Source organism: Tiliqua scincoides, chromosome 6, assembly GCF_035046505.1.
Source record: "Tiliqua scincoides isolate rTilSci1 chromosome 6, rTilSci1.hap2, whole genome shotgun sequence".
NCBI classification, from domain to species: Eukaryota; Metazoa; Chordata; class Lepidosauria; order Squamata; family Scincidae; genus Tiliqua; species Tiliqua scincoides.
In genome coordinates, this window is record NC_089826.1 from 71,893,798 (window position 1) to 71,906,571 (window position 12,774).

The 12,774-nt window shown below is 43.7% G+C and overlaps 1 pseudogene; it reads right to left on the reverse strand.

The window, feature by feature from the left end:
* Positions 1-9,499: 9,499 nt before the first annotated feature.
* Positions 9,500-9,619, reverse strand: LOC136656361 (5S ribosomal RNA; annotated as a pseudogene).
* Positions 9,620-12,774: the final 3,155 nt, after the last annotated feature.

Genomic DNA, 12,774 nt, shown 5'->3' on the forward strand with positions numbered 1-12,774 from the left:
TTCTCAAACTGTGGGTTGGTAGGATCTCCTCTATGGAGAACTCGTGCAAGGAAAGCGCCCTACAGGTAGACCACAGCTGCGATACACGGACATCTGCAAGAGGGATCTGAAGGCCTTAGGCGTGGACCTCAACAAGTGGGAAACCCTGGCCTCTGAGCAGCCCGCTTGGAGGCAGGCTGTGCAGCATGGCCTTTCCCAGTTTGAAGAGACACTTTGCCAACAGTCTGAGGCAAAGAAGGAAGGCCCATAGCCAGGGAGACAGACCAGGGACAGACTGCACTTGCTCCCGGTGTGGAAGGGATTGTCACTCCCGGATTGGCCTTTTCAGCCACACTAGACGCTGTGCCAGAACCACCTTTCAGAGTGCGATACCATAGTCTTTCGAGACTGAAGGTTGCCAATACAATGGGTTGGTACCTACTAGGTGGATTGTGAGCCAATTTCAGGTGGGTCCCCATTCATTTCAATATTTTATTTTTAATAGATTTGATGGTATGTGACTGTATTTGGGGAAATGTTACACATCTGTACTTTTAACAGGCTACTATGGATATGCTATTAACAATTATAGTAAATGGGACTTACTCTTTGGTAAGTATCGATAGCCTTCCTTCCTTCCACGTCTTCCCAGAATGCCTTCTCCACGCCCCCACTCACCTCTCCACCACCAGGCAGTCCAGGCGACTGCTGGGCGGTGCAATGTGGGCCCAGTACTGGAGCTGGCCCAGCATGGGCTCGCGCTGGGCTAGCTCTGGTGCTGGGCCTGTGGTAAAAGCTTGCAAATATGCATTATGGTACATTTGCGACAGTATGCACTGGCGGTGAGCTGGCACACAAAGCTCTGGATTGGGCTGTTAAGCCGTAAGCACACAGATAGGTGCAGCCTCCCAATGTAAACTGGCCTCTAGCATCAGCCCAAGGCCTCCTAGTGCCTGAGGTGTGGTGCCAAATACTGCCTCCCATTTACTTGGTGATATACCAGCTTCTCCTCCAGAATCTGTCTTCTGCTCTGTTCTTCCTTTTCCCAGTTCAGGGAGTGGGTGGAAGAAGTCCAGTTGGTGGGCCTGCTGCCTGAGGCAGCCCCTTAAAGTGACCTCACGAATGGGCTATCCCTGCCTAGGCTCCAAAAGTTGAGGCAAAAACTCCTCAGTGGGTCTAGGGTTGCTGATACTGACTGAAGCTATTCCTGGACATTCTTGAAGCTATTTCCCCAAACATGATAATATCATGGGTAGCCTGATCCTATAGCCGGGCAGCACTGGTGGCCCATGTACTGCCTCGACAACAACTATTGCAAACATGCCATAAGGTACACTGTGGCATCCAGGACAGTGCTGGTGGAGAGGCCAGTACCAGTGAGTGCTGTGCCTCCATGCCTGCAAGATGACCATTGGGAGCCCACAGCAGTCAGTAGACCACCAAGTGGTGGGGAGGCATTACTGGGCGAGGGGAGGGCGGGGGAAGGTCATTAAGAAACAGCATGTCAATGGGAAAGCTTACTTATGCCCTCCAGTGAGATTTCTCCAAATGTCTGCTACTATAAATTTTAGGAGCAAGTCCTTTGATGTTTGCAAAATTTTATTATATGTTCAATTCTTTTTTTTTTTTTAAATCCCATTATGCTCCTAGTCAAAACTGCTTCGTCCTACAAGATGCTAGATGCTCGTAGATGCTAGACCAGTGTACTTATTTATCTGCAATGGCTAGTATTCTGTTGAATTTTCTCAGAGAAAATGCACAGTGGTGGGAATTCTTCAACAATGGATTGGCAAGTGATGGTGTCTTCCTGGGCTGTGTTTTTTCATCACATGCTCATTCTTTGTATATCAAAACATGAGCATTGCTCTTCCAGGAACCTTTGTGAGACTCACCAGTAAATGCATTATAAGTACACAGACACACAGTAAGTACAGGGGTGTTGTCCCGTCTCCCCCCGTATACATGGGGAATGTATTCCTGCTCCCCCCAGATACTGAAACTGCCAATCACAGAGAACCCTATACCTTACAATTCTATGGCACCATGCAAGCCCTTCCTGTTAGCTTTGTTTTTCATCTGTCTTTCCTTGTAACCCTTCTGGTTACAATGCTAGATGAGGAATGTGAGAAGCGGTTAGCCAGAAGACAAATAGCATTCTCTTAGTTTCCCTTCTCTAGCTATCTGGCTGACTGCTTCTTGCGTTCTTCCTCTAGCATTCTGTAACAGGAAGGGCTGCAAATGAAGAGCATAGGAAAGGAAGAGAGATCAGTAATGAGTACACAGGACGGAGAACCATGGATAAGTGAAACTGTGGATACAGGATCCATGGATATCGGGAGGTGCCTGTACCATGGTGATATAGCTTTGATATGCCATACAGACAGATAAGTTGTACTTTGCATGCCAAAGGTCCCAGGCTGTATTCTTTGTCAAGAGTTTTCTCAAGTGTTCCCCTATTCCACACAAGTAATTGGGACAAAGAGAAGGTAGCAACCATTTCAGATCCAGTTATTGCCATGGAATAAGGAAACATCACAAGTCAGGGGAAAAAAATGTGTGGAACACAAATGCCCCCTCATCAGATCATGTTTTCCCAAGATTCTGGGGTGAAAGGGAGCATTGAGATTCCTTAGATGTTTTCCATGATTCATCAGAAGCTCTGGAATTCTGCCACCCTGAGCTCAACTGTCTGTTGAGTTTGGCCAGATCTGGTTAGTTTGTTTAGATCCAAAACCTAGAAACTGCCTGGCAGGCTGCAACAAGCTGGCCAGAGATGAAGTTGTGAAGCTGGGATCCCTAGAGCAGGCAGTAGTAACTAATTGGTTGATCTGTTAGCGCCAGAAGAATTTTTGGTTGCAATGCTAGTGTTCTAGGACAATCTGCCTACAGTTCTCTCTTCCAACCTACAACATTCCTGATGCGATGAATTTTACTAGCCCTGGCAAGCTCTGCATTGCCTAGTTCTGTGTTTGACACCTGTGTTGTGTCTGTGTTGTCTGACGCCTGTGTTGTCTGACAACCATGAAAGCTAAGGTTTGGCACCTTAGCTTTCAGGCTATCAAAAGCAAATAGCCAGTGCAGCCTAAATTTGCAAAGAAACTAGTCTGATGAACTGAGATATGATGGAATTTTGTTCAACACAAACTGTTTGTGCATTGCATATTAGCACACAATTTGTCCTCAATTTTTAAGATGTTACCTTAAGATGTTAACTGAACGGTGACTGCACTGTACGCAAATGTAGGGTGTTTGTCTCAGAGAATCAAGTTCTAGTACTGGCCCTTGAGTCTGGTCTTGGCTGTCTTTTTCTTTATCAACTACATTTTATTTACATTGCATGACCATTAGCATGTATGGCAGTACCACCAACTCCTAGTTTCTTGTACTCCATGACAAAATCTTAAAGTTTTTAAACAATGTCCATGCCTTTCTTGTGTTTTTAAATTAGTTAAGTGGCAATTCTTTGCTCCGTCTGTCTCAATTTGAACTGTGATTCCTTGGGAGATACTTTTCTTCCTCCTCCTCTTCTACATACATGAATCATAAAATAATTTGATTATAATAAGAATTATTAATAACAATAGCACTGTAGATCTGAATGCAGAAAAAAGTTAGTAACTTCATTGGACTTCATTATGCAAAGACCATGATAGTTCATGCAGTCATCTTGGTTTGTGCTGAGAATGCGGGTTGAGTGAATCTGTGCAGAGTTCAGCATGCGGTAAGATAGTAAAGTGTTTGTTCCAATATGTGCAAAATTTGGCCCACCCACTATCTTTGCAGTAGTGTGCTAAGTGGCTTATGTCTTGTGAACCTTGTGACAGACTCTGCCTGGAACCAGTCAATTCACTATCACTATGCTATGACTGCTTGCCACTTAAAACAGCAGAGGAAACTCATTACTAAAAAGTGCAAACTGACTGATACCAGAAAAACAACCATACATCCATTTGTTTTATTACTTAAAATATTTTTATCCAACTTCTCTGAGTCCAGGGCTTGAGGAGGCTTCCAAAATAAATGAATAAAATATGAAGCAATACCAATAATCATAAAGCACAATGCAAAATAACAGCCCAAACCTAAGTAAATCTCTTTGTGGCAATGCAGCGGTAGCAGCATAGCTACTGCTGTATCCCATGGGGGATTTTAAGCTGTTGGAGGTCTCCTTTGGGTAAGCCCTAGCAGCTGCTATCGGTCAACTTGGGCCAGCAGCAGCTCAATCGCTGGCATGAGTCCATGTTGACCTGGGAAGGTGGCTCTAACTCCGGAAGGGGTTGGGATTCAATATGCACCACTGCTGCTGATCCACCTCCTCTCAGGCCTGATCCGCCCTCTTCCCTGCCCCTGTCACTGCCCCATTCTGCTCAGCCATCCCCTGTTTTGCCCACCCCACCCCATTCAACCCCCTCCCTGCCTCTCTCCAACCTCGTGCAGAAGCTTACCTACTCCAGCTGTTGTCCATGGATCTGCTGGAGCACGGAAAGTCACTCTGGCCTCCCCACTGGAGGGCCTGCAGCATATGTCAGCGGAGGCTGCTTCACAACAGCCGTAAAACAGCCTGCGTTGGCACAACACTAGTTATGCTGGCTGGGGAGGAGGGCAGGATTGGGCTGTAAGTTAACTAGTCTCCATGTTAAGTAAAAACTTTGGAAACTAGGTTTCAGGATCACGATAGATGACTGCAGGCTTTTGTCAAATAGATCAAGGGTGCCTCTTTGAATGAGAGGCCTCTATTGGAAAGCTGTAAAAGTCCAGTAAGAGAGCCAGGAGCATATTAATAACACCACCATTATGGTGGTAAGTAGGGCTGGCCCAAGAGCCCCTGACACCTGAGATAGCATGCCAAGTGCTGTCCCTGTTACCAGATGCTGTGCCAGCATTCCCACTCTCCAATGTTCTAGCTTAGCATTCTTTGCCCCTGCATGTTGCCTCTTCTTCTCTGTCCCCCACTTCCTGGGAGTGGAAGCAGAGCAGTGGAGGTAAGTAGGTGGATAGAGAAGAATGTCCTCCTCCAATCTGCTGCCTGAGGCAACTGTTTCAGTTGGTCTTATGGATATGTCAGCCTTGGTGGTAAGAATATGTAGCCACATTTGCATGTCCTGACCTAAACTCTGAACCAGGGAAAAAGGAACACCATGATGTGATGGTATATCTTGCATTAACTTTCTTCTAAAGCAGGTGTCAGGAACTAGTTGGCTGGGTCAAATCTGGCCCACAAAGGGTGCTGCCTGTCTGTCCCGTGTCAGTCCCAGAGGCTGAAGAGGAATAGATGAATGGCATCAGTGACAGTGGGATTTGACATCAGGTCATTAGGAACCCTTGGCCATGGTCAAAATTCGCTTCCATCAAAAGTAACTTTTGCTGACCAAGATTCTAAAATGATCACAGTTCTTTCCAGTGGATTCTAAAAGGACGCAGGTATCGTTGTCTGTGTGCTTAATGAGGTATCCAGTGGCCCACAGTGAGATACAGGAAGTTGGACTAGATGGGCCTTTGGCCTGATTTGGTGGGGCTCTTCTTATGTTCTAGCCTAGATGGACTGCTAATTCCCTGATGAATTAGGCTGCTGTTACATAATCAACTCATATTAATATATCAACTCCTTATTAATATATGAATTTCTTTATGTTATTCATGTAGGTTCTTCTGACTCCATGTTTTTTCCTTGTTTGATAGTGTGGCATTTCTTTCAGACCAGAAGTTAAACTGAGTAGAAACTTAACAAGCATGGGTTTGGCTTTGAAACAAGGTGCTGGAGGGCATATCTTACCTGACATGTTGCATTGTGAATTTCTAGTCAAGGGTGTGGGAGGTCTAGCCTCACTTTCTTTGTGATCTGCACAGGTGTGCACAGAACTTCAAAGTCAGCTACAGCAAAGTTTACAGCTGGGAGAAGAAAAAAAAGAACCCTCAGTCAAACCACAAGAAAATAAATCACTGAATATTTAGGTGGAACCTTTCCTTGCATAAGCCTTTGGAAATCAGTTTTGAGCATCAATTTCCATATACACGGACGGTCCTCCCATGAACCTGAAATGCTAATCAACCTGCAACATATTTCATTTTTCACACAACAGTTCCATTTCTGTTGGCTTTTCAGTCTTATCCTAGTGTAGCTCAATGATCTTAGGCTGCAGTCTTAAACCCACTTACCTTGGTGTAAGTTTCATTCAACATAAGGGACTCACTTGAACATACATAATTGAACCAAAGATGCAACCTTGTTGTTGGAAGGAAATAGGAAAATGAGGGAAGTTCTTAGAAGGAAAAGGGGCAGAGTGAGAATGGAGAAAAGAAAGGGGTGAAGGGAGACAAATGATTAAGGGCACAATCCTATGCATGTCTACTCAAAAGTAAGTCTTATTCTGTTCATTAGGCTTACTCTCAGGAAAGCGTGGATAGGACTGTGTTCTAAGTAGGTTTCCCAGAGGAACCTATGCCTGAAAAGCAGGCTTTGGGGTGCAGAGAGGGAGGAAAGAGGAAGAAAGTGGGGCAATTAGCAGAAAAGAAGAAGGATAAAGTTTCTGAGCTTCTGGCCACAGCAAACAGCTGTGACTTGAGAGTAGATCTCTATATTGTAAAATTATTTCACCCACTTGCAGTGGGGGAGCCAGTCTATCCCACTGAATAAACACTTATCACCAGTGTCCCAAGTCTCTGAAAGGACTTGGAAGGGCAGATTCTACTGGTTTTTGGTGATAAATCAGCCAAGGAGGAGATTTGTTCAAAGGAGGCCTGAGGGTGATCTCTACTAAAACAGTTGAAAAACAAACTAAATTCACTTGCACACATCTACACACATACCACACAACACTCACAGAGTAGAAGAAAGCCACAAACAGCATGTTGTCCATTTGATTGCAGACAAGACAGAGATAAGGAAAGATAAGAGTTCAGGATCTTTGGCAAGGGTGCTCCTATAACCAAGTTTACTGATTCATTTCTCCAAGGCTAGATAGCCAACATTTCAGGGGCTTCAGGTCAAGGGTGCCAAGACCAAGCTAACCTCAATAAAAGTAAGACCTTACAAATGGAAAGAGCTATGAAGGAAACGCTCACCTGCAGTTAGGTAGTAGCCTTCAGTGAGAGAAGCTGGGTGAGGGAGCCATGCCGCTTTCCTGGAGAGAAGGGGTGCATTGAGTGTTGACCCTCAAAGAACTGACCAGCCCATACTGGCTCAGCAGCTTCAAGAGAGAAAGCTGGAAAGGAAAGGACTGCAGAGTGTTACTGATCCTGAGTGCTGGCTGGCATTGTGGTTTCCCATGACACATGACAGCAAGGCAGGATGGGATAAAGGAATGAAAACAGAACAACAGAATGCACAATCCTATCATTTGTACCCAGAAGTAAGCCCCACTGTGCTCAATGGGACTTACTTCCAGGAAAGTGTGTTTAGGATTGCAGCCACAAGGTTCTAATGCCCAGGGTTTTTACCGACTTTTCCTTTTAGACTCATATGAGATCCTTTTGGGGTGGAACTTATCAAGGGATCCTCTTTTGCTAGTTGAGGACCCCTGCTGGGTTCTTCCTTCATCTTTTACATCCAGTTGAGGGTACAGTGGCTAGTCTGGAGGTCCATTGGGTTGGAAACAAGCCAACTTGGGGTTGGTGAGGACCACTGGAGTCAGGTATCCTTCTTTTGTTTTGTTACACTTGTTTTCTGAAAAATCAAAAACTCTTAGGTGGTGGCTGTGGCCACAAGGTAAAATATTGCTATTTGTAGACTGTAAACCCCCTTTGAATTTTGGAGCTGTTAAGATTCCACCTGAATTCGAAGAATGTAGGACCATTCGAATCTGGAGCATGCATAGCTCAGTTCAATAGTTACTCAGTTCCTTAGAATTGTGGCCTTCTTGGCCTGTAGACCTGAGGCCTCTTACCACCAGTCTATTCATTTTCTTGCTGGTCACTTTTCCAGCAGTTCTGTTTCTGCTGAGGCGTCACTTTGCAGAGCACCTCTCCACTGCTGAGCCTCAAAGCGATGTTTCTGATGAAACAGCACTGCAGAAAAGGCAGCCTGTGTAATAATTGGGTCTTCCATATCTTGAAAATACAATCAAGGCTTGCATATTTTCTCTTCAGTCACTTGCATGACTAATGATGTCCTAAGTGAGCAAAGCATGCTTATTTCTGATCATCTGCTTAATGAATGGGTTTAGGAATGGGTTAAGTCAGAATGCCAGATGTAGGGGAGAGCACCAGGATGAGGTCTCTTGTTATCTGGTGTGCTCCCTGGGGCATTTGGTGGGCCGCTGTGAGATACAGGAAGCTGGACTAGATGGGCCTATGGCCTGATCCAGTGGGGCTGTTCTTATGTTCTTATGATGTCAATTCCTGATTAATGACATCACTTTCAGCCCTCTGCAGGTGCCACAAATGCTATTTGGTTTGCTGTATGGAATGAGTTTGACATCCCTGTCCTAAGTGGATACCAGGTGACTTGAGTGCAATACCTTGCACTTCCATCTGATTAGGGATCACTGCACAGATGAAAGTATAAAAGGGATGAATGTCAAAGCATTGCCTGATTTAGCTTGTAAATTTATTTTGGCCTGTGAAAAACATAACTAACTGCATAACACATGCAAATAAGCATGAAACCTAAATGAACAGAAATAAAACATAAGAACATGGATGAACATCATGAAAGGTTGGATGAAAGCAGATGTGTGAGGAAACATGTGGATGAAATTTGAAATGAAGTTATAAGTGAAAGTGGTTGAAAGAGCAAAGCGATAAGTCAAGTGGATGAAAGTCAAGGTATGCCTGTAGATCAATTATATATGTCTAAAAACAAAGGGTAACAGAAGGATTCTGGAGCCGAATAGTCCAGGATAACTGAGATAGAGGCATTTTTAGCAAAGACAGAAACCTGGACTGAGCTGAGGTGTCATTTACTAAACTAAGCAAAGGTTCTGAGGCTTGACTCACAAACAGGGTGTGTTTCTTGTTAAGGTTGAAATGCCTTTAGGTTGGCTGGGAATTCATGGACAACAGTTCATGGTGATTGAATTTGGTGGCTTAGGCACTCAGGTGATCTTGCATGGCTAATTGATTTAAAGATGGGGAGGTGCTTCCAGGAAAAACGTTTGCATCAGAGGTGAAAATTCCTTTATCACTCCAGAGGCTCCTGGCTTAGATGATCCTGGCTTCTGTACATGACTGAACTCTGGCCAAATGGGACAATCCATTCCGAGAGAACACGTAGAAGATGGGTGATGGTTCTCATATAACTGTGGGGGGCAGCATATTCTTCATAAAAAAGGTGGTGGGCCCAGTTGCACCTCTAAGGGGGGGACCAACAACAATAAACAAATAAACAAACAAATAGCAAGTGCTGTCTCTGTAAAGAAAGAGATGAAATGGTGGACCACCTAATTAGTTGCCGTAAGAAAACTGCACAAACGGACTACAAAAAAAGGCATGATAAGGTAGTAACAATGATACACTGGAACATTTGTAAAAATACAAGCTATTTTTTGGCTGGCAACCTTCAGTCTCGAAAGACTATGGGATAAGCCTACAGCACCCAGTATTCCCAAGCGGTCTCCCATCCAAGTACTAACCAGGCCTGACCCTGCTTAGCTTCCGAGATCAGACAAGATCAGGCACATGCAGGGTAACACTACCTGTAGCCAAAAACTGGTGAGACAGCAAAATTGAAAAAGTTGTTGAAAATGAAGATGCCAAAATATTATGGGATTTCTGACTACAGACAAACACCTATCACACACCAGACATAACTGTAAGAGAAGAAAGAAAAACAAGTCAAAATTATTGATATAGCAGTACCAGGTGACAGTAGAAGAAAAATAACTGGGGAAAAACAACAAAATACAAAGATTTACAAATTGAAACTGAAAGGCTGTGGCAGAAGAAGACCAAAGTGATCCCAGTGGTGATTGGCACCTTGAAGAGCACTTGGACAACATAGGGGCACAGAAATTACCATCAGTCCATTGCAAAAAGCAACTTTACTGGAAATAGCTTATATTTTGTGACAGTATTTATAATATCGAAATAGGATAAAAATCAGGTATCCTTGGGAAGGATTTGATGTCTGGATAAAACAAACCAGTTTTATTAGTATTATTAGATTTTTGCACAATTTGGCTTGCTTGTTGTTATTAACAGAATTTATATACTGCCTTTCTTGTAGACTTGTAGACTTATAGGCTCAGGGCAGTTTAAACAGGCAAGCTTTTTTCCAAATGAGGTTTTAACAAGTGTTATTCTTTGAGAGAAATTCATAGGATTCTCCATTTCTCCAGATGTTTCTTGTCATAGTGCAGTCTTGGCTGCACAGCTCTTGCACTTTCCAAGCTTCCACAGGCAGCTGCAAAACACACTTCAGGATGTTATCCATTTCTTGCCAGTCCATGTTCATTCATCTCTAGCCAGCAGCTTCTGGTAGCCCATCCAAGGCAAAAATCCAAGCTGATCCTGCTTAGTTTTTTCAGGCAAGGCAACAGGTCCACCTCCAGACCACACCTCTTTCCCAGAATGACATTTGAAAGCCTATGTGGATTATGCAGAGTGGAAGGCTGAGGAATTGGAGAGGACATAAGTAGAGAGAGTGCTGTTGATGTCCTTTGACACACATTTTTTAAATCTGTATTTTTTAATAACAAAAATGCATCAAGTAGAACATTGTATCATGCATGAATAACACGTCTTTAGGGCTTAATTTTACAGTGTAATCCTGATTTGTGGTGCACTTGACCTCGAAATCAATAAGACTTTTCGCTACTGAGTTCAATGGGAGCAGGATTACATCTTTAGACTGTCTTTTTAATATATGCGGGGACACTGAGTTTTAAAACAAGGATTAACAAACTTGGAATCTGAAATTTTACTAATTGAACGAATGATTTCCAAGGATTCTTTCCCGATTCAACCAAGGAGTAACTAACAAAACTCCGACTCCCAATGATCTCAGTCTCCCTGGAGACTTCAGTATGTTGCAAAACACGAGTTTGAGTTGTGCAGATGTATTAAGCAGGGATATCCATCATATGATGTGCTCATCAGGGTGTGGCCTTTGAGCCTGGGGCTGTGCCAGGGACCCAACGAATGTACATCTTATCTGTTGAAGTCAGCTGCCAGTGTTAGATGAGTACAGTACGTGCCGTTTTGTTTAAAATGAGCAGTCACTTGGTCCCTGTTAGCAGGGAAGTGTGGCTTTTTTTTTTTTTTGCTTTGAGAAAACATGGTGAAGCAAAATAATGATGACGAATGAAGGAAACAGTAAAACTCAGAGGAATGCAAAAAGAAAAAGAAAGAAAAGGAAAAGCATGGGATAATAGTTGAAGTGATTAGAATAGGACGTCTGGAATTCATATTATTCCTCAAGGTGGTTATATTCCCTTGCTGTTAAGTTTTGAGTACATTGAGAAGCAGGCTGTTTGGACGACTGGCAAGTACCAAGAAATGAAACAGGAAGTAATCATATCTTTGGAGACAGATATGCACTATATACCCTATTACAATGCCAATTCCAATTGGTTATAGATTTGTGACATCTTCACATTCACAGCAAAATTCTTGATTAATTAGAATCTTGTTGTGAGGAATGAGGTCTGGTGTATATGTGTGTGTGGGGGGGGAGAGGGTGAGGGTGCAGGCCTGAGGAGGGGGACAGGGGGCAAAATCCCCAGGGCCCGGGCTTCCAGGGAGCCAGGCCAAAGCAAAATTATACAGTACCAAACAGATTTATTACAAAATAAAGAAGGGGGGCCCAAACAGGCATCTTGACCTGGCCCAGTGACCTGAACCTGGCCCAGCCTGGGAGAGGGGAGGTGAAGGACATGGGGGGGGGGGAATGGTGCTGAAGCAACCTTTGCAAGGGGTAGCAAATAGTCTGCAAAGTGGCATGAAAACGTGTAAGGTTGCAGGGCAGCCTGTCACTTTGGGGGTGATGGTGGTCCAAAATTTGAACCTGAAAATATTCCGTACAGCTGTAGATATGAATCAAGTGTTTCCTTCTGCAAGAACGTAAGAACATAAGAAGAGCCCCGCTGGATCAGGCCAAAGGCCCATCTGGTTCAGCCTCCTGTATCTCACAGTGGCCCACCAAATGCCTCAGGGAGCACACAAGACAACAAGAGCCCTGCATCCTGGTGCCCTCCCTTTCATCTGGCATTCTGAGGTAGCCTACTTCTAAAATCAGGAGGTTTTATTGTAACTTTGTCTCTTTTATAGTGACCTAGTCAGTGAAAAAGCTGAGTCATGTGGCGCCTTAAAGACTTAACTAATTTGTTAGCATCTGCTTTTCGTATTCAAAAGCTTCTTTCATCAGATACAGAGAAACTATCACCCTACTAGGAGAAGAAAACTAGTGTAGATCTCCCTGAAGGAAGAGGAATACTTCTCTCTCATAAGAAATCAGATCAAACTTCAACACAAATACCAATAGGCCAATGCACATTTTGTTGTCTTAAAGGTTGGACTTACTCCTGGGTATATTTGGGGTGCTGCTTCCAAAAATGACATCAATTTTGCTCTCTCACATCTACTTTCAGAGATACAGCACATGCCATGGCTTCCTCACGAGGATGCTGCTTTAACCATTCACTAATGAGGCTATGCTGTAAATCCAAAACCAGATGTGATGAGGCAAAACATGCCATTTTTGGAATCAGCACCACAAATTCATATAAAACTACCATAAATTTTTAACAAAAGTTTTTTCTGATCCTCAGTTTTGCAGACCTGTGTAATCAGAGGGCATTTTTTCCAATTAACTGGAACTCAGCCTAATTGTTCTCAGTTTGTTGTGGATTTAAATAAAAG